This window comes from Branchiostoma lanceolatum, chromosome 10 (assembly GCF_035083965.1).
Source record: "Branchiostoma lanceolatum isolate klBraLanc5 chromosome 10, klBraLanc5.hap2, whole genome shotgun sequence".
Lineage (NCBI taxonomy): Eukaryota > Metazoa > Chordata > Leptocardii > Amphioxiformes > Branchiostomatidae > Branchiostoma > Branchiostoma lanceolatum.
The window spans coordinates 11,724,612-11,747,396 of NC_089731.1; the positions used below are offsets into that span (position 1 = coordinate 11,724,612).

Sequence of the window (22,785 nt, forward strand, 5' to 3'; positions counted from 1 at the left end):
CAAACTGCATGATCACTATCACCTCATGTGAATGATTTAGTGGAAGGGTATAAATGCCCCCCTCCCTCATTCAGTGAGGAGAACTCACAGTCAAGTCACTCCTGTTGGTGGCAGCCTGAAGGCATCAGGCAAAATTTCAAAACTTCCAGGCAATTTCAAATAACAGTTAGACATTTTCAACACTGAATAACCCAGGAAATATTTCATCAATTTCATGTGAGAAGGTTCAAATCCTCTTCCTGCAGCTTCCAACAGTTTCTCTTCCAAAGCTCCCACTGTGTTGATCATGTGAGTTCTCCTGACCAATGGCACGAAAAGTTCAAAATCTCTGACCAATCAGAGGTCTGTATTTCCTTGACAGGAAGAAGAACATAAAATGGCTGCTAAGATCTGGAAGTGATGGACTTAGTCAGGTAAAATGGACCAAAATAGGTGAATTGTACATATGTTGCAGTATATTTGTGTTTAACCCTTGTCTAAAAGAGTGTAGACTTGATACAAGTCAATATCTTTGTTCCAAAATGTCTTAAATTATCTCTAATGATCTGAGCCTTATGTAAATATGTTACTATTGAAATAGAGTAACCCTTTATACCTTTACCAGTTTTAAATGGACTATTGTTTTGTCATATACCTTCTGATGACTCTCCCAGTAATGTTATCCAGATTTTAGTTTAGATAAATAGAATATGATTTTTGACAGTTAAAGTAAAGGGGTGGGGCAAATATTCCATCATTAGTGTTATAACACATATACATGAAAAATATTGCCATATAAATCATAAAAAGGGAGAAAGAGTTTCATATATCGATAATGTAGTTATGGATTGAATTTGCATTCATCTGACTATAATTTTCAGCATGAAGCTAGAAAGATGGCCTGCGTTATGTGTGCAAATGATACAGAAATGCGACATCTTTGCTCACTAGAGAGAAATCTATGGCAATTAAATGTTGGCAGTGGGACTGTCCTACTAGTACTTTATATAAATTATAATGCTAATGTTCATATTCACTCACATAAGTGAAGAGGTGCTAGATTAAATGTGCTGCCTCAACTGTCATTAAGTACAACCAAACTCTATATGAGGAAATGAGGCCACCTAGCAGGAACTGCATCAGGCACATATAGTGGTTGCTCATGTGCAACTGCTTACATAAGGATGGAATCACTATTCATATAATACGCCAAGGTCATTGTTTGTTTTTTGTTATTGTCTATTTTATATATAAAGTACAATCTTATATGATTTGGGCTTTGAAAGAAGAAGACGCTTGTCTGTGAATCTCTATACTTCCACCAGCCCATAGGTACAGGGTATTTTGGCTACATAAAAAGAAAAAAATCTGCTAGTACAAAAATGTGCATGGAAATATGTACCTGAGTGTATCCATTGTGCTTCGTCAACTTTTAAGCTTATGTTCGATTCTACACCATAGTTGGTCTGTATCATTTTGTTTTATGTTATGGCCTAATCTAGTCTGGAATTATGGGATGACCCATAATGCTGTTGTGATGGCCTGTTGTCTGCCTGCATGTTATCTCCCAAACATGCTGAACTTTCCACAGAGTTCAGAAGCTGGGAGACAGCCAGCTGTGCCCATCATGATAAATGTGCAATTCTCCCTCAGTAAGTCCACATGCTATCCCTTTTACAATGGTGATTTAGCTGGTAAATCATCTCAATGACACTTGAACTACAGTATCCTTGAGAAAATCCGCCTGTCTTCATTACGTTTGAGCCAGCGTATCAGATGGGGATAGAGAAAGACAGATAGTGGCTTGCCATACTTTAATGAAGTAATGTGTACACGATATTGAAAGGGACTTAAATTTCCATTTGGGTCAGGCAACACAGGGAAAGAAAACTACTTTGCAGGTATGATGAGAATGTGTCATCTCTAATTACGCGGAGCTGATGCATTACATCTTTTGGCACGGTGAGATGAGGTGGAACGTTTCGCTCCAAGAGGAAAGGGCTTCTTCTCTTGCCTTGACATGATAAACGGTCGCAACCTCTTTATAGCCGTCATATATTAGTTTCCATCCCCGCCATAATGTACCATGTTCCCACCACAGAAAGTAATATCCTTGTTATGAGTGTCTCCAGACTTATTATATCACAGCATCCACAATTTGCATAACTGAAGAGCAGAGGAATGGGCGGTTAGCTTTGAAGTGGATCAATCTACGCTTCAGCTTGTCTGCAATCACTCCGATGTTTGCTATGGTTATTAATATTCCAGGCAGGTAGCGGTGGGGGGAGACCATCGGAGGAAAACTGCAAGCTATGTATTCTCTGAAATTAAATTTTCACACATTACTCCAGGCATATCGCCATTAATTGCTTATTATACCCCGTACCCAATTAGGGAGGGTAAGACATGACAGGCCTATTGTGCAAGAAGAAATATGCTGTCGGTACAATTTTCAGCGTGCAAAAATGGGGGTGTTATCAGTGTTTTGAGTGCCAGAAAAAGTAGTTTGGGCACAGGATGGGGTAGCCTGTGTGCTCTGTCTTTTGTCATCTAACACTCTATAACCTTGACCATGGCAGTGGAAGACGCCCTCTGCCATAATTGGCCCGGGCTGTCAGTGAGCCATCTGCTTATTTGGTTGGACATACTTTCAATTCTCTGTCTATCAGTTCAGTGGGATTTTGCAGAGGGTGGAACATCCAGGCTGGATATTCCTGCCCCCAGGAGAGGACATACCAGGGTGGGAGTAGGAATGAGTTGGATTCAAGTGGAGGAAGATCAATTACAATGTCAACTATGGCCGGGTGATGCCCCCACTAACATGTTTTGCAGGTGTCCCTGTTTCTCTTTCTGTTCGGCGGTAGAGATCAAACCAAGAAGTCCCGCCGACTGCTGGAATATAGTGTCTGACACCAGCGGTAATGGGGCAAATGGAAAGGGGAGGAGGGAGAGAGCACGGTTCTTAAAGTTCAAGATGAAAGAATTTCACACAAGGAGGTATGCTAAACTATGACAACAGAAGACTTTAGGAAAACATAAAAGAGATACACAAGGCAGAAACCTGTGGGGATCGTGTTGGGAGATGGGAGCCATGAGTTTGGGGTTGAGGAAGGTGACACACATGGTCTCTGTCAGCCTTCAGCCTAGTCCAGCTGGCTTCAGCAGGCAAACAGTAGATATTTGGTTACAATGGCAGTGTCATGCTGAGGATGATATAGTGTGTGTCAAGGCGAAACAGAGGGATGTGGTGTGATTTATGGGAGAGTGCCTCTCATAATAGGTAAAGGCATGGTGTTGATGCGTGCCTGCCCCAGCATTTTTCGGCCCCAGCCGCGGATCTCCCCTCTCCTCATGAGACACCATAATCGGATGATGGCCCGGCCATTCTGATAGCATCCCATCATACTGTCCTGTACACCATAAAGCAGATGTTCAATCGTATTAATTTTCAGCAAAATAACTTATTGAACGCGGCCGAGAATATGGATTTCCAATCATACCGAGCGGCACGGGCTGTCGGCCAAATTGAAGTGTCAGCACATCTTGAGGTGATTCCTCCCACCCAGGCAGACACCAAACCTGTTCCACCTATCTAGACAAACTGCCAGATTAAAAAGGACTTGTTGAAAGTGTTCCGACAGAAAAACATTCCTGCCGTTTTCCCACTACCCATCCTCCTCCTGCCTGCTTTCCCCGGAATTCGGCCCTATAATTCGGCCCTATCTACCCGGCTGTGAAGCGACTTGACATGTCAAAATACTTTTTAATTAAAAGTACACTTGCAAGGCCCGCTCTGGGTAATTGGAGACACAATGCCGAAGTCATCCCTGTATTACGGCACCAAGGTGGCCACCTTGACTTAATTTGCTGAACAGCTTTTTGTCTCAGGCTGCGGTATTGATGTATCCCTGTGTTTATTTATCTACTGGGTGCTATCACAAGAGATGCATTGCCCAGAAGACCTGGCAGGTAGACCTCTTTAATATCTCCTATCTCCGACACTCTACCTTTGGGGACCTAATAAAGCCTGCATCAACCTTCCCTGATGTGTCATCCCCTACTGCAATTTCCTTGTCAGGTGGTCATAAATCTGCCCGCCATCTTCACCCGCTGCCCCAGCGGTCCTGACGGTATTAAGACTTGATGGATGCCAAGGATGTAACCCGCTGCACTTTCTCCACAGACATCTTCTCGATAAGGTTACCACTCTGCTCAGGAAATTCTCCGCATTCTTTGTTCGCAAAGAGGGATCAAATTCAAGACTCTCCCTGAGTGGAGGAAGTGCGAGATGAAACTTGACAGTCATCGGATTGCAGGGCTCGCCGAAGTTCAGCCTCGTTTAGAAGTCTTTTCATTTGGGCGATTTGAGCCATTGATGTACATGGCGGGGGGAAATAACCATTTCCTTGAACATTATAGATCTGCTTTGTCTATTAGCCGATTGATGGGCGGTAGATTTGCATGCCCGATATGTTATGTATTGAACTTGAGGCATTACCCTAGATCCTCCTGGGAGCCTAAAGATCTCTTCTTTAAAAGACAATGGAGCCTTCCATTTGTATGGGCCACATTACAGATCATAAAGCCGGAAATTAAAATGAATAATCTACGAAGGCGAGATAGACAGTCGGCAATAAAGGGCAGGTTATCTTCTCAATTCAATACAGCGATATTTATGGGGTATTCTTATATCATATTTCCATGACATCTTTTAATTAAATGCGTTACTCTAAAACGAGCCTACAAATGTACTGTGAGGGACCGCATTTGTCACGAAGATGGATGAGGTACTTTGTGGCTCTGCAGGGCATATCTCACATGTTGACAATACTCTTCACTGTTGCACAAAATTCCCGTAATGGCGCTCGGACCATATTGAATACACCTGGCCACATCTGGTCACTTAAGACAGGATGCCTGATGTGCATGATAACAGTGGGCACACTTTTAGTACATTAAGGTCTTCTCACTTGGGTGGCGGCAATCTCCACACCTCCCGATGCCCAATTTATTACCAAAATCTCATCATTTCTGAATATGGAAACCTCAAGATATATGCCAGAGATAAACCTGATCATCTTTATCTTCTGGTTTGCTATTATTACTCACTGCCTTATGGTTATATATCACTGTATATGGGGACAGCAGGAATTGCGGGCTCTAATTTCCTACCGAGTTATGCAGAGTTCAAACTTTGTGGGGGAAATTCGGAGACAGCTCCGGTGTATAAGTGATCCCAGGAGGATGGATTTGTGGATGTCATCCTCTTTTAATGTCTTCAATCGTGTTGATGGAACGCATTTGCCTCCTGCTTTTGGTAATCCTGTTAGTTCCATAGGTATCGACTGGGCTTGATGAATGTCCAGAATAGAGTGCATCAAATTATGTGTGGAAAATAAAGTAAGTTGGATGAATCCCTTGCTGGGGATGAGTCTTTACCCGTCCCATTTGTCACTGCGATATTGCGGCTGGCAATGGAATTAAGCCGCACTGTAAATTCCGACTTAAGCGATACATTCCACACCCTGGGAGGAGATAGTGCCCCAGACTGACACTTCCCAGGTCCTGAAGTTCAACTGGAAGTGCAGTTTGTTTTGGGGCGGGGGGAAATTATCAGTGGGGACTTGGGCCAAATTTATCCTGTCATCCCAACAATGCACTTGTACCATCCACTTCAAAGTGGCATGCAGCACTGAACATCTGCTCTCCCATTACACATCTTTCTAATATCATCGTGGTGACTAACCCACCCTGCTTGTAATTCAACTTCAAGGGAGCTCATCGCTTGGGCCAAAATAACATCTCCGTATCACCTAAATTGGTCAGGGAATTCAGTACAACACTATGAGGTATGCAACTTGAAAGAAGAAGATTCAATTAGGTCTAATCCTCAACTGGGGCAGGGAGAGAAGCCCCTACGGACCAGCTGTCTAGAGTGCTTTAGATGTCATCGCGGAATGCTGGCTCCACAATAAGCCACTGTCGCCTCTTCAAAGAGACTCTTTTCTTCGAGCCAGCCTTCCCAGCTGCCTTCCCCGGCCCGCATGCCACCATCAGATACAAAGGTGCTGTATTGGCAATGAGGGACGTGTCAGCGGGGACCGCGATACCATCTCGGCGCGAATCCCTGTCTGCTCCGGTGGTTGTTATCGGTCCCCATCTCATTGACAAACATATTGGCACCCAATAAAATTACAACTGGGAGGCTATTACTTGAGATATCGCAGGGCGAAAGTGTGGTCGGATCGACAAGGTAGACAACTCCTTGATGGAATGTCTCTGCCGATAAGTTTGTCTACATTATCCCAATTCTGCGGGGAGATGGCACGTTAAGAGAACAGATGGTACGGAGGAAGACCTATAGAATATTTACAATTGATTCTGCTTGCTGTAACAGGATTGAAACTGAAAGTCTCTTATATTGAGGAAATGAAGCAAGAAGTTGAGTTATAGGCTGCTGCCTTGTATGCATGCAGACACAAGAAAATAAGAAAAAAAAATCCACCCAAAGAAAAGTTTGTACATGAAAACGTGACCACCTGTGACCCTACAATGGCCGTAGCCAGGTATAAATTTGCAGGGTTTGATTTTTGAAAGGACGGGAAACCAAAGGATGCGGAGAGGCGGGTCTCTCTTGAAAAGAAGTCTCCACAGCGGCGGTGACAGCCATGCAAAATGTATGCAAATTAAGGAGCAGGATGGTGCAGGTGGGCCTTTGTATGTTGAAGCCTGTGGGTGGTCACTCCGCAGAATGACGAGAAATGGATTGGGGGAGGCCATATTGTGTGGAATCTTCATTAAACACAGACACATCAATCCCATTAGTTCTGCTTGGTCTGATGATGCAGCTGAGTAGAGGCAGGATAGAGCTGACACAAGAGTGTAGAATTAAAAGGTGTCAGAGACAAATTTGTCCCACAAAGGAAGACAGCATAGCGAATCACACCGCACACTGTGCATGAATCGCTGGCATTGGTTACGGCTGTTCTAAGATGTTGAATGATGCCTCAAGCTGTATCCTGGAATGGCACTCCAGGTGCTTTGAAATGTCAACCGCAAGATGCATTTTCATCACTTTAATATTCAACGGCAAACTTCCCTCTATGAGTTATTAACTGGGAAGAGGCGAGGAAGAAAGAACACTTTCTCTCTAGAACTTACACTTTTGTTGGAACTCAGAATGGTACATCGTCATGTAGCATGTTTTTGTACTCCACTATATGTTTGAAGCTAATGTGAGTTCTCTAACTTATATTTTCCAAATTCTAAATTGTTCTCTCATCTCACCCGTTGAAAAGGATGGGAAAATTCAGCAATGAAATAAGCTATGAAACTTGCTGAACTACAGTTCCAATGTTAGTGCTCTACGTTATCTTCAAAGCCAAGTGCTCGAGGCCATCTCCCTACAAGTGCACAGACCTGTGTTCTACTGTCTCCTGAGGGAGTATCACTAAAAGGTATTTCCAGTTGTTGGTCACATGTTGCAAGCTACAGACGTCTAGTAATTATCTGAAGTCTTCTCCCCCATAGCAACACCTTTCAGGATAAACCTTAATCCAGATGATTTTATCTGGAGTGGTAGTAGTATTCCCAGAAATACGTCCTTCTCCTGGGAGGTGGGCAGGGATCAAGTCTGTCCTTTATGTTTTTGGGAGGGCTCATCAAATGGTATTTAAATGGTGAGGAAATGTGTTATCTCTGATTTGGAGTATTTGATTCAGCTCAGGTGCACCAGAGGAGGGAGCCTGGATGCGACCAATAAGAAGCCGGCAGGATTTGGGAGGCTCACAGACAGGAGGCTGGCCATCTCAGCAAATACACCTGCGAGCGCTCTGTCGCAGCAACGCTAATGCCCCAGAACTTTGCTTAAACATCTGCAGAGGCTTCTTATCTGTGTGCCATGCTGCTCTTTAATTGTGTAGCTTTCATGGGAAGAACAACTCCGCTCACAAAGCATTACTGTCTCTGCTATAAAAAGCTTCATGACGCAGAGAGTTTTTTTTTGTCTTCAGGAAAAAAAATCGTAACAGAATGCAGGGCTGTCTCCACGTTGAAATGTTTTTCCGTCCTATCATTGTTTGGGAGCCTGTGTTGTTAATTTTTTTGCTTAAATCTGTCATTTTAAGCTTTAAAAAAAGCACATTTTCATCAATCTTATACCATGAAGTTTAGATACTTTGAAAGAATGGGGTGACATTTTTTCTGTCCCAACAAGTAAATTGTTCAACTCTCTGATAGAATTATTCCAACTACACTAAGTGATACCATACAATTGAGGGCTTTGTTTCGATCGTGAGAAGAGGAAGTTGAGACATACACGCAATGGGATAACTATGTGTACCGATTTTCTAATTGTATCACCTGTGTTTGGTCTTCCCTCCCCTTCTAAAGCTCATCAAATCTACCTCCACAGATTTTCACATTGATCATCCTTAGAACTTGACCCTAATCAAATCACTGCAAAGCCCAAAGCTCTTTCCTGCTCAGGGATTTTCATTTAATTACCTTGATTCACTTACCAACAGGATCACAGGGATGCAGTGACAAGACTGAAAAGAATGCTCACTTTTCACTGCTTAATTATGGTATCCGTTATATTACCATGCACGAAGTCAGAAACTTTTTAAAGAAACGTGACCTGATTGACGAAGACACTCCACATGAAGTCAACCATATTTTATGAACATGAGGGATGAATTTTATTGTCTTGTCAAAGTTTTACTCTTTAGTTTTATTACCATGTGGTATATTCTGCAAGCAACTACTGCAGATTTTATTTCAAATACTCCCCCCCCCCCACCCCCCTTCGCTAAGACTGTTACGCTCTTTCTCAGAGGATCAGCATTTATTCTTCTTAACTTGATATTGGCAGATGCCCAGTAGTTGTCAGAGTTCATACCGATAATTCAAATATTGTTGGCCCAAGCAGTTAGGGGTACTTCGGTATACAGACAAGAGGCCCAGCACTATACCAGCAAACTTTGTTACCCTTAAAGTTTAGCATGACAATTTTTCAACCGCCAGGCAGTTTAGTTTAATATTTTCCGGAAAAAAACAGTGGTTGAGGCAAAAGAACCCAACACACTTATCGAGAAGAGTAGGGGTGACCCGGTGTGCTTGGCCAAAAACGCGAGCCGTAGCGAAGCCGCATTGCACTACCACTAGCTACTTGAAAAAGCATCATGAGGATGCCTTGAAACAAAGAAAAAAAACGAGGCAAAAGCAACGGCAGTAAAACTTTCAAGGTGGTAAGCCAGAAAGTTAACTACAAAATTGTACCAGCGTTTGATCCTCCAGACAACTTTTACTATCAGCCTGGGGCGTCCTCCGATGGGGGAAACTGGGTCACTCTAGCCCTGGTCTCCTCACAAAGGGTCTGGAAATGTACATCTCAGACGTCATAAATCATGTCCTATATCCTTTTGGTTAGTGCAGGCCAGCAGCTTTATGTCTACCCCTGCTACTGTGTGGCCAGTCCTGAACCATCAGTCTGCACCCCCTGCTGGGTGACAGCAGTTGTAGTGGTCATCTGCCCCTCCCCATCCCCTCCCAGCCTGGGTCATAGATAAGACAAACCCCAGAACCCCCATCTGTTGGTCAGTATGACAACTTTATCTGCACCTCTTCATTAGGTGCATGAGGTCTGCACATAAATTTAGACATGTCAGATAGCCAGAGGTGTGTGCGAAAGATACACTCAAGCACTGTGGAAATGCAGGTATCAAATCAAATGGACAGAATATCTGGCATGGCTCAATATAGAGATTAGTTTTTGGACAGGGAAGAGAAAAATGGAGAGTACTGAAAGCATGGAAAAGATTAAAGATATGAGTGCTCTACTTTATAGTGTAGTTTGTCATTCAGTTTATAGCTTGAAGTCAAGTGATGCTTTTATTTCTTCAAAATGATTCATTATTACATTGGAGGGTTAGCCGCTGTTGGTGAGGTACAGTTACAGAAATAATTTGACGTTGTTATGGAAATCAGTTACACAACGAGGAAAGGATATGTGGATGGCAAAACACATGTAACATTTGCCTCATAGTGGTGGTGATAAACTGTAACCATAGAAATCCCATGTGTCGTAGAGAAAAAGAAACTATACAGATAGGAGTGTAATTAAGATTTTTATAAACATCCCATGCATACACAAGGCTCAAAATTTATTCTTGGAAATAGGTGCACTGGTGCACCCAACCAAAAAATTAGGTGCACAGAAAAAATTTTGGGTGTACCACATAAAATAAAGTTGAATGTCAGCAAAACATCAGTTTGTCGCTATTGCCTCTCTTAAGAACTTCAATCTGTAATTCTATCTAGATTTCAAATTCCAACCAAGCAGTACATCAAATAAAGTACAACAAAAGGTTATATTGCTTTTTCTGATACTTGCATTTCAAGAATATTCTGTATGCTAGACTACAAGAGAACCGTTACCCTATAGTGTACAAAAATATCTAGGCGCACCAGTGTACCCACAGTCAAAAATTAGGTGCACAGCTCCAAGTTTGGGTGCACACAGGTGCATATGCACCCACTATTTCGAGCCCTAAAATACATAATGAAAGGAAGTAACAAAACTGAACAAAACATAATTCCATTCCACCTTTTTCTTGGTCATTGCAACAACCATTGACTGGAAGTTCATGCTCAGATCCCCCTCCATTGATAATGATTTATCCCAAATGTAACAAGACCTTGCACAAAGTGGGAGCGCACTGTATCTTTAACCTCCTATTAAAAGCATACCCTTGTAGAGAGACAAGTCACCTGTGACCAGTTAACCACACCAGACCTGCTTGATTTTACCTATTACTTTTTAAGACCAGTCAGTACCTTTAATATCCTACCCCAGACACTTGCTTCCTGCATGGATCAAATTATAGGTCTATCTTAACTTGTTTTATCCTCCGCAAAATTACTCGTCTAAAAACACAGGCTAACTACTGGGTATATACTACACAATCTTCCTTTAAATGGTCTCATCACAAACTCAAGACATAGTTGTCCTCAATCAGTTCACAAGTGCGCAGCTACACCCAGTTAAGGTCTAGAGGTGCATGTAAGTTTACTTTACTTTAATGGTTTAAGGGCAATGTGTACCTCAAGTGACAAGGAGACTAACCCAGCCCGGCTTTTCTTTGCACAGTCAAAGTTGCACCTGTCACGTGGCTACAAGCACAGTACTTTCCTTCTTTCTATGATCTGTTGTGACGTTCCTATTCTTGGCAGACTCTAGAAATGGTGCCGATTAGGATATTTTTAGAAAAGAGTTGAAGAAGTTGGGAAATGTCCTTGGTCGAGGTGTCTTTCTTCAAATCACATGTGTCAGACAATGCGTACAGATCTATTTTGGTTCTAAGAAAAGCCAAAGATCACTGATTCTAAATTCATTTCAGGACAACTTTAGCAATGGCGTGTTTCGTCACATGCGTCATGTGTCACAAACTTCTTCATCAAAAATTTCATCTCCTGGCACCACAGCGCAGCCACCAGGAACATGCAACACACATCTTGGTTATACCCTCCGTCCCACAAGGCTAGATATTCATTAGTACGATGTTTGTGCACGGCTAGATAAGAAACAGTGGTTATAGCACGTCTCTAGTATCCCAGGTGGTACCAGGTGCCTTCTATCAACCAAGACTTACAAAGTTATCATAAATCTTAATAAATTTCCCTGCTCATGATTTTTCCTCTTATCAGATCAAAGTCAGGTTGCCCCATTGTTGTGAAATATTTACACAAGTTTGTTATATCTCGAGATGGTGTCTATGTGTTGTTTAAGGTCTCCCCAAGCACGATGTTACAGGGTTTTTAATCAACTTTTGTTTTATCATCCTTTTGCAGTCTTTTCCTGTGTGTTCTGTACTGCGTGTGTTTTCTATTACGGTATATGTTTCCTTTCATCTGATGCGCGTAGCTGCATGGAACATTGAATGGATCGATGTGCTGCACTGGGATTCTCACCGCAAAAAGAAGCCTTACTTGCAACAAAAAACGCACGAAATTAGTCTACAAATCTTTGAAAAGAATGTTTTTGAGGAAATGTCCACAGATTACTTGTGGTGTATCACCCGAGACCTATAATCGCTGTTTTCTACCCTGACATGCAAGGTGAACGCCGGAGGTGGGATTGTCGAGATATTGAGCTAAGGTTAAGTGTCTATTAATTGTAGCAAAAAGCATTTTTCTGGAGTCACACACTTTGACATTCAAGGTTCATCTTTGCAGCATGTAATTGTAGAAAGTCTGGAATGTACGCTAACATTAAAACACATTAAGGGCATCTCAAATTCACTTCACATGATTGAATGCAAAGTTGTGTCTTAAATCTCCAAAATGAGTAGGACATCTCTAAATCCATCCTCCAGGCATCTTCAATATTAGTTTTGCTTGATCATCCGCCAGGGCCATTTGTCTTGGATGGTTGTCAGGAAAATTGTCTTATGAGTGGCTTGTATATCAGATGCTGTAGCACATAATTTTCCTGTTTTGGGGATGAGACGGGGACTGATTGAAACATTTACAAGCAGGAAAGCAAGTATTTTCTGCAGCAGATGTGCAGCAAAAGTCTTGCATAAGCAATTTTTTTTAAAGCTGAATGATAGAATAGAATTTTTTTACCACATTTTTAGTTGGGATGGGAAATTCAAGTGTTAACTTGCCAACTATTTGTAATGCTTGAGATATACATACATGTACCGGTACTAGTACTTGGTAAATCATAAGATAAATTTTAGACTGTGTTTGAAAAAAATGCATGCCATGTTGTGGTCAACAATTTGTGCCTTTGACAGATATCTTTTGAACAAAATAAATCTGGTTTTGCTTACTTAACTGGATGGGTATCTACAATTTGTTTACTCTTTGAATAAAAAATTTTGAATAGCAATGATTCATTTTGATACAGGGAAAAACTGTAAGGCTTGAGATGTACATGATAACTGAAAGGAAAATATTGACATTGCCTCCTCTGAGTCTGAAGCTACAATGTCCACCTGATACTGATACAGTAAATAGTACGTTATCATTCAAATAGTCCACAATTCTGTGTGTGTGAACTGTCGGTGATAGCAGAAAACAACACAGACAGATCAACGTTCTTGTTCATTCTGCTAACACTGTTAGTAACAGTTATGAGGCATAGTGATTGACAAAGTTTCGAAAGACTTGTAAAAATCCTTTTGTCAAGGACGTAGCAAAGTTCAAAACAACAGCGGCATCCCGATGCTGAAGGTCAGCATTTCTTCGGCAGCGGGCAAACACCGCGAGTGTTCCCTTTTCCAGTACAATCACATGTCATCTGACCTTCTCGAAGTTATCAGGTACCGCCATGTGTCAGCGTACGCTGCACCTATATAATCAAAGTCCATTGTGTGTCCCATCTGACACGTCTACGAGACAGTGTCATTCTCGCCAGACCAAACCGACAGTCTGACTAGATTCCGCAAAAACTTTGTCCATGACCTTGTAGTCACCTTGATAGTCTCCTCGTCCTGACAAAGAATTCCATTCCAGACGCTGAGCATATGCCACAGTTTGCTGTTTGCCTATTTGCGAGCAATTGCATAGTTGGCTTATCGTGTGTATCTACGTGACAGTGTTATCTCATGTTGACAGAGCACTGCTCTGTCCCCGTAATCACGCTGGCTACGCTTCTCGCGCCATCAGAAGCAAATACACGAACAAATACAAAGGTCCAGATTCATACAGGACTGGGGATAAATAATTGACTAAATGTGGAACAAGCCCTGAAAGGGAGTGGACAATAATAGGATGTCTATTCAACAAGTAGCCCAAACAGTAAACTAACATCCCCAGAGTGAGCAACATTTCCTTTATTCCCTCGCGGTGCCATATGCTGGAACTCCCATGGAACTCACGTTCGGAAATGGAGAAGTGCTTGGAAATAGCCCCAATAACGCTGGCAATTAGTGGTGACGTTAACCACTAGCTGTGATAAATGCAAGCGTCCAGGAAGAGAGAACCTACAATAAGAGGTGGCCTTTATTGAGGCAAGGCCTTTTTGTCATTAGTGTAACTGATAAAGCTTATCAAGTAGGCTTTTATAATCCACCAGCACTCCTCCTATATGTCTGTCCCCAGTAGGTGAGGGGATGCGGATAGCTACCCAATTACTCCGTCCATAACAAACCAGCCGCCCTCTCATTAAGATGATAGGAAACATGGTCAGGAAAGCAGCCTGCCTGTCAAGGTGGCCTGGCGGCTTCTTGTTAAGAAGAGGGTCCATCGTGCTTAATCATCTTGAACTACAGGTTGCAAATTTGATTTACCCCAGTAGAGAGGGGATCTCAAAGGCTTGGCTGTGACACTGGCTAAAGGGTGGTGACCTCGACTGATGCAAAGCATGTTATGCTTATTCCAGGACTAATTACCGTCTTGTTTTAGAACCGCCCCCACTCGGAGGTCCCATCCCGCCCTGATAAGTGATGGGACTTTCCATAATCATCAAAATGAAAGCGTCCAGTCCGAAACGATCCAAACGCGTATTTCTGACCCGAAAAACGACCTTTCCAATCTCCCGCATGTTGTATGATCTCCTAAGATGAGAGGGAGGCTCTTATATAGTTTTTGATATGCCGTATATCTAACAGGTCACCAGACATGTCAAAATGGTGGGAGCAAATACTTCTCAAGAATAAAGATCTGTATAAGAAATAAAAGGGATAGATACATTCCACATCAATAAACAGAATTCTCCACGAGTATTTTCAAACACTAGTACCTAACATCCATTTGGAAGAGTAAGCACACATAGAATGAGAGTGATTTTTTTTTATGTAGAGGGTACCCTAAACAAGGATGCTTTGTTAATACTGTAAATGCAGAAACGTTTGCGGCGTTTTATGTTCAGGTTTTCGCGACGACCGTTTCGCCACAAACTTACAACCACTGCAAACATTTTTGTGTAATACTGTAGCAGTATGTGACAACAGCGCTGCCGCGAACTTAAAAACACAGCAAACACTCCAAAACCACGCAAACTTAAATGTATTTACAGTACTATGGTGCTTGCAGGGAACAGATCAGAGCCAATCCTGTCTCTGTAAATGGTAGACAACAGAACAGGATTTGCGTCAAGGAAATACATTGTACTTTCAAACCACAGGATGCATATGTGTTTAAGGTTTCCTGGTATGTTATTTTTAGTATTGACAAAAAAACCTCCGCCTCAAAACTCAATAACAACAACACAAATTGACTTGACTTTCGGAAACCTTTGTCCAAGCACATACCTTGGTCCTTCTGCAATACACCATGCTGAACTTATCACCTGAATAACATAGTTGTTTAGGTTAAAACTAGCATCTAACAAGCTACAATGAAGCATACTGTAAATGCATTTAAGTTTGCGTGGTTTTCATTTTGCGCTAAGGGGAAATTTGAGTGTTCGCAGTTGTTTTGATTTCGCTGCATTGCTATAGTCGCATACTGCTACAGTATTGAACAAAAATGTACACGGTGGTTTTAAGTTTGCGGCAAGACGGTCTCCGCGAAAACGGTGAACATAAAACCACCACGAACATTTCTGCATTTACAGTAATGGCCTTCAAAATAGATTGGACCAATTTGTAATGATTTCTAATATTATGATACTAAGATCAAGTTAAAAGTAATCTTGTTACATGGGGTTTTAGTACCTTAATATGTATAATATATAGTAACAGGACAGAAAGAAAAAAAAAGTTTCCAAATGAAAGATGCATTCTTATCACAGAAAAGTGAATCCCAACAAGAGGAAAATCCTACAGCCTACTCAAACTCAGTAGGTAAACGGTTTACTAACTTAGAATGGCCTGAGTACTAACAGGTGGCATTGAGGGAACTCTACATGGAGCTTGGCTACATAAAAATGGGATAATCTCAACATCCTGTTACATAGTGGTAGCCTGTACTTAAGGAGAGATGTTTTCCCTTTCTTCTATTGTGTATGTGTGTTTTGGAGTTCTTTGTTTAAATGGGTATATCCTGTCTTTAGTAAGGATATTAAGTCTTTTTCTTCTCTTTTCATGAATTCTAAATATATTGTATTTGTTGTTGCTCGTTTTTTGTTAATACATTTTAATTTTGTCGGACACGTTAATTACGAAGCCAGCATACAGCTTGCAGAGATTGAAATAATTTTTTTCTTTAACTCTGGGGCAGAATACGTCTATGCTAGACGGCATACAGGAAAAAGATGTGTATTCTTTCAAAAACGTGATTTACGCTGAGATTCAAATCAAACGTTCAAAATAGTAACATGTACCTTCTTTACACTTTCGTTTTTCTTCCGAGATTGACATTTTGTTTCCATGCAAGAATAAAATCACAATGACCAACAGCTATGGCGTTGTCCCAAAATGCACACTGATTCCTTTAGTGCCTTGGTGGTCCAAAATTAAGTTTGCTTCACTTCTTAAAATTGTCTAATGCCTTAAGCCTGAACCCAGACAGCATCAAATTTGTCAGAGAGGACTTTAATCTCAGCGTGTTTGTATGAAAACATCGTCAGCTGACTCTGGTCACCAACAAACAGTAGAACCATCTACAATAACATCAGTTATAAGATTGGACCATATACATGGATAAGGAATGGTCATTTTTGTACATTGTACAGTGTAACCCACCATTGAAACTTGAGAAATGGTCACTACTCAATCAACAGTGCCGAACAAAGAAGAAAGGACAGTGTACATTGTCTCAAAACCACATTCACTCCGATTGAATTAGCATATATTAGACCCTACAATTCCGACGGCGGACCCCTTTCAACAACAACTTATACAAAGTTTAAACTCTCCTTGGAAAAACAATGCTGTTTTCAGATCTTGAACTATAAGCAAACAAGAGACAAGTAGAACAGTAAGGTAATCATCAGTAATGATACTTCTCTGAGAGATAAACTCCCTGGATGCTTTCTGTCCTGGTCAATGGTTGTCCACTATGAAGGATGAATTAATTTGGCTACCAGACAGATTTAGGCCAGAGGGATTGACCCCTGTGGTCACCACTGAGGTGGTCAGTAGTTAGCACCCCATGTTGTTTGGGTTCTTTCCATGGGTAAATATTTATGCTTGTAAACTCTATAAGGGAATACCTGAGCAGTCTTTAATGAGAAAATGATATTTACTTTTGTAGCAAAAACTGTTTATATTTCTTCATAGAAGAAAAATGCTGAAATATTGTGGGGATAAGGTTAGCAATTATGATAAATGACCACAAGTAATGGCACATATTTCTATCTTTCTCTCATGCATTTTCATACTGAAATACATATCCTTCTGCATGACTCCTAACAAAACTTGAAAGTGTATTCTTTGTAAATGATACTATGCTAAAATTTCTTCAGTGAAATAAATGTTGTAACTTGTAATCTACAAAAATGTGTACCTTTTAATTTCAATTTTATAAAATTGAATAAAAGATTCTACATGCTATCTCAACCCTTTCCAGCCAGACTAAGCTCACAAAAACTAGGACAGAATTTGTATCTTTGCTATTTCTGTCATGGTTAACTTATACTTTTCCAAATTCTACTTTTGTAAAGAAATGGCTGACTGATGAACACAGTTCCCGAAGACTAGCTTCAAAATAAAAAGCTTGAAAGACATTGGACAAAATGCATGAGAAGAGAAGTGCAACTCAACCTCTAAGCTAAGACCATTCTCAGTCAGCTCTAAAAGAAATTGACCCTTGTGTGGCACAGGATTTTCGGTAGTAACAGCCAAGTGCAGAACATGTTACCCTTTGACCCCTGAGGTTTCTACACACCCACAGAGGAGGATGTATTTACCTAGGGCATGGGCCATGCTCACTTGGCCTTATCTACTCTGCACAATATCAACATGTTAGGAGTTTCCTGGCGGTTAAACCCTCGGAAAGAACGCCCAGCTATTCCATCTCAAGTCTGAGCTAGTTTACAAAAACCGATACTGAGTTGTAACCAAAGGTTCAGTTACAGAGAAACATAGACTAGGTTACACACGAGGGAAAAGGGGACCTGTTAGAGTCTGGCCTGTTTACATTTTGTCTGTTGTTCTGTTTGTTTATCATGTAGGTGCCAACTGTTTTATTTGTCAATACAGCCTGCAATGTTCACGCCCTGAAACAATGGAGACCAGCAGGCGTTAAGTAAGGAACAATGGGGAGATCATCACTAATTTCACAGATGATCTACTGCCTTTTGTTCCAGTTAATAACTGCTTTCACTCCCACTGTGTTTGGGAAGAAATTTCTCTTCTGGCCTAAATTGGAACTACTAAGTACTCTGACACCCAATGTAACTTGGAGACAAATTCTCTAACAGTCTCTTTGAAACAGATATAATATATATATGGCCTGGACCGTCGGTCAGTATTGACCATGGTAAAATCCTAATTCACAACAGCCCTACAGCATCGACTATGGCTAAACAGCCCTATACGAGAATGGCAGTCTCTGCCACAAAAAAGCTATATCATCTTGGGTAAAAAGAGCTTTTATAAACACTTTTTTGGGCATTAAAATAGAGCATGTTTCAGTTTTTAGGACATCTAACCACTTACTGATTTTACATAGTTGTTAGAAGATTTTTTTCCATTTATCTTCAGTTTTAGTTTAGGTTTATGGATCAGTCACAGAGGTGTTATATAACAGGAAACCTTTGCCTGCTTCTTTTGTAACATTGGTGTAAGCTTTTCAAATCCTTGAAGTCGTTACTTGATTCCTGTGCACAATGCACATCACATGTAACTTTCTTCTAAATCAATACCAGTTGCACCTGGCATCTCCAGAAAACTGAACTGACTGTTTTATATCAGGTCCTGTCTTGTTATTTCAGATTTATGCTAAATGGGACTAAGAAAAATGAGGCAATTAAATAGTGTCTTTCCCTTTATGGGAACCAGGTAGGATTCTGATGATCTTATCGGAAAGGATTATGCCCAAATCAACCTCAGACAAACTTGTTATTGTCATTTGTTTCCATCCTATTTCATTTTGTCTTCTTTTGCCCGAGGGAATGCGTCTGCCGTCTTCTCTACAGTTTCATGAGGGATCATTCTTAACCTGGCTTCCTTAAGGATTTGATTGTGAGGATGAGTAACATCAAGTGTGTTCAAAATAATCCCTCTAAAGACACAAGTACTGTAAGTTATGTTTAATATGATCCCCTGTTGGTAGGATCAAGAGGGCAGGGAGGGAACAAATTTGTGGAATTAAAGGCAGTGAAGAAAGTTCTATCTGCCAATTACTCCAGGCTGTGGAGAGGAAACCTGTCTGTTTCTTGCCCTTTCCTGACTCCAGCGGAACAAGGTCTCTCTTTCAACTTCGCTTCCTATTATCAAAACTGTTGGAATCATTCAATTGCATGACATCGTGGACTTTCTTCCTATTTATGGAGGAGAAGATCGAAAGTCCAGCAAGGGGTGAATTGGCAAGGCAGAGCTACACGTAGGGCGTATTCTTCCAGAGACACATAGCGCAGGGTACCAGGCAGCTTGCCTGAAGAACCATTTGACCTTGCAATTTCGGCACCATATGTTGAGGGCTCATCAGAATGCTGTAGACCAGAGTTTCCAGTAGTGGAGCAAGAATTTCCCAGGGGAAGAAAACAGCCATCCACTCAAATATGCCACAGCCAATTTTGAGTCATTATGACCTACAGCGTATCAAGTCCGTTACGGCCCCTCCAGCTAATATCCAGAAATTTGCCTCCGACTTTATGGAGTAATAATGCACCATCCGCGTATGACATGGCTAGATATATCATCGATGACCGGAAAGTGGCTAATATGGCCAGCAGGTGTCTGGGGGTGGCCAGATTCTCGCTCCGATAGCGGGAAAGAGCGCCGCGGCCTTTCAATAAGACTTGTTCGGAGACTCCGCCCAGAAGAGTCATCCTGGCAACAGCAACAAAGGTTTTGGGGATTATGTACCTATCTGCAAACATGCCCCAACTACAAGCTGTGAGGTAATTGAAAATTATAGGTGCCTAATATTATACAGATGCCGGGGTCGAACCAGGTTGGTGGGAGCTTAGATCTGCACGTGCTGCAGAATCTTCTTCACAAAGAGGTGACTGTGGTGTTAAGACAGTTATAGTACAAGGGGCAACACAGACACTTAAAGCAGACGAGATGCCCTAAGGTGTAGGAAAGGCATCTGGAAGAAGACTCTGCATCGGGAGTCCAGTTTCCTGGGGAGCTGCGAATGAGAATTTTCCCCCTTGTTTGTAGGGGAATCTTCTGGACATGATTTGCAACACGTGCAACTCGTCAGGAAACAGTACTTTGTCAACCATAATCCGGCAGGGCCCACTAGCGATTTAAACCTGGAATCGAAAACTTTCTTGTCTCTGCCTGGATGAACTTGAAACAATATCTTTCTAATCCAGGAGCCAGTCTGGGAAAGAACGCATCAATTTTGTTGCATTCGTGGTGTAATAAAGTGGCAGAACATGACAAATGGAACAGAATGGTTCATACTCCTAGACTCACTTAAGTAGCAAATCCAAATTGATGGAGTGTACTTACATCTTACGCACCAAGATCTCCTGCCTTGCAAGATACAGCGCTAGTTTTCTGTCACAAGTTTTTAACTCGGGAGAGCTTTGCTCACTGGCACCTATCAAAACTTTTGTTTGATTGGTTCTCTCTTCTCTTTGGTTTGCTAATCAAACATTACTACTGGTGTCACTCAGGCTATGGGGCAGGATCAAAACTTGATAAGGAAGTGATAAAGGAGGGGCGAGTAGCGACTTCCTTTTTTGGCTCATACAGTAAAAATGTTTTGGTATCTTCTGCCACACATGCGGAGTAAACATTATCTCTTCTTGTAACTGTTTCCGTTTGAAAAATCTTGTACGAGTTTGTTTTTTTAGGGGCTAAGACAGCAGCTGGGATAGTAGGAGTACGGATACATCCGGGCGATAGTGGTGTCAACAACGAGATGACAGTTTCTAATCTCGCAAATGGCTACTAAAAACCTTGTTCTTTCTTTATGACACCTTTGAAGTACGCTGCATTTTCTGACACCTCTCTGAACAAGTCAGGAAAGCGATGCTGATGAATTTATCGCCAAGCAGGATAAGTCTGGATGTCTGTCAGGAAAAGCAGATGTCAAAAGTCCGGAAAACCGGCAGACACTCCTTGACGTGCAAGAAACATGAGCAGGTAACAGATAAAACTGCACAGCTGTGCGCTTCCTTGGGAAAATTGGGCGGAACCTTGAACTTGGGGATGGCATTCGGCAGCACACTGCCATGTTTGTGGTGTGTAGAAAAGTTTGGGAAAGGCCTGCAAAGTTTCTTTAATGGGTCAGTGGAACATGTCAGCTTGGGTGCTGGGAATGCGAGGGAGGAAATAATCTAAATGAGATCTGGGGAGTGAAACTTTGTCCTTTTGTAAATGAAGGGAATTACTGAGCTCACTTGGCCTTGTGATTCCAATTACCAGTCAGCAGAGATTGTCTGGGAGAAGGCAAACATCATCTCTCAATGACAAAACTTTCACCATCCTCACAAACATGGCAGCAAGAGAGACAGTTAATTATCTTGATTTATGTGGCATACCTTTACGTTAGATGTAAGATTTAATGAAAACAGCAAACATGATAGCTTGGAGCTCATTGGTTCTCGCTGTCCTATTCAAATGTGACAAGAAATTCATCAGGCCTAATTAATCTGATGAAACTGCAGACAAAATCTCACAACTGTTTCAATTCAGGAGGTAGACAAATGGTGTATAGCTGTGTATGCAGGAACATTTGTCTCCCGCCTTGTCAAAACTCCTGCTTGCTTGGCGCCACCCAGACAGAACTTCTGGAAGTGTTGGCTTGTCCTATCACAGAGAGAAGTCTGCACGATCGGCTGAAAGCCTGGCAAGGCAAGTGATAAACAAGTTGTAGAACCCTCCCGCCTGCAATCCCACCCTGATCATACAGCAGATGCAAGAGATAGATAACAGACAGACGTTCATACCCCAGCAGGATAAGGCACAGACAGTGTGTAGTGAAAGATGGCAGTTTTATATTTCTATCATGTCAGAAGGGAGGAATTTCCTCCTAACATCTGACATTATAGAGTTTACACCGTTCAGTATTCGCTCCATAATGTACATCTTGAATAAAGAAGGCGTGCTGGCACTCTACCAAAAATAGAGCTTATTTCTTCTTCTCTTTGGGACAGGTATCAATAACCAAAGAGAAAAATAATCCGGATCTTTCCAGTCGAAAATAACCATATGACTTTTTCCAAGGAAGCTAGCCGGGACATTTGAGCTACAGGGTGCCTGGAAGACACCTGTTAAATCTAAATGCCATACAGTTTACACCACCACCTCCAGCTACCTTTGTTTTCAGTGGTAATGAAACAATAAATGCAGTGCAAGCCTGTGCTATCCAGCAATGCAAACTTACTTCACCTGACTTCACTTTTTCGTTATCTCCTTCCGTCATCTCGATCCTATAAATTTCCAAGGTCTTAATTCCTTTCTGCATGTCCTGATAAGAAGTTTCTTGTACACTCTTAAGGAGATACAATCACCAGTTCCACCTACCTCCGTCCCGTGGGAAGACACTCGGGTAGTCATCTCCATTACGTAGGTGTAAGAAAGACTGTGCGGGACTCTCCCAACATTCTTCACATGGTGATAGGAAAGAGCGAAAGGAACTGCCGCAATCTTTGTGGTTTTCTCCTATCAGATATCGACTCGAATCTTCCAAGGCAACCAACTACTGTACGGATAATTGGCCCTCTCCTTAATTTACCTGTGACCGGCCATGCCACTAACAAGTACATGTAGGTACATCAGCGAGAGCAAT

The 22,785-nt window shown here is 41.7% G+C and overlaps 1 protein-coding gene and 1 long non-coding RNA gene across 6 annotated transcripts in view; one reads left to right on the forward strand and one right to left on the reverse strand.

Annotated features, from left to right (window-relative positions):
• Window positions 1–22,785, reverse strand: part of LOC136443274 (histone-lysine N-methyltransferase MECOM-like) — a 60,045-nt gene that overhangs the window by 12,898 nt on the left and 24,362 nt on the right. The gene's annotated exons all lie outside the window — the stretch shown is intronic.
• The window catches only part of LOC136443280 (uncharacterized), a 32,259-nt gene continuing 9,599 nt past the window's right edge, over window positions 126–22,785 (forward strand). Inside the window, exon 1 of one of the 2 annotated variants that reach the window (XR_010757122.1) lies at window positions 126–432. This is a non-coding gene — a long non-coding RNA (uncharacterized lncRNA). The remainder of the gene's footprint in view (window positions 433–22,785) is intronic. The other variant, XR_010757123.1, reaches the window with a different exon arrangement.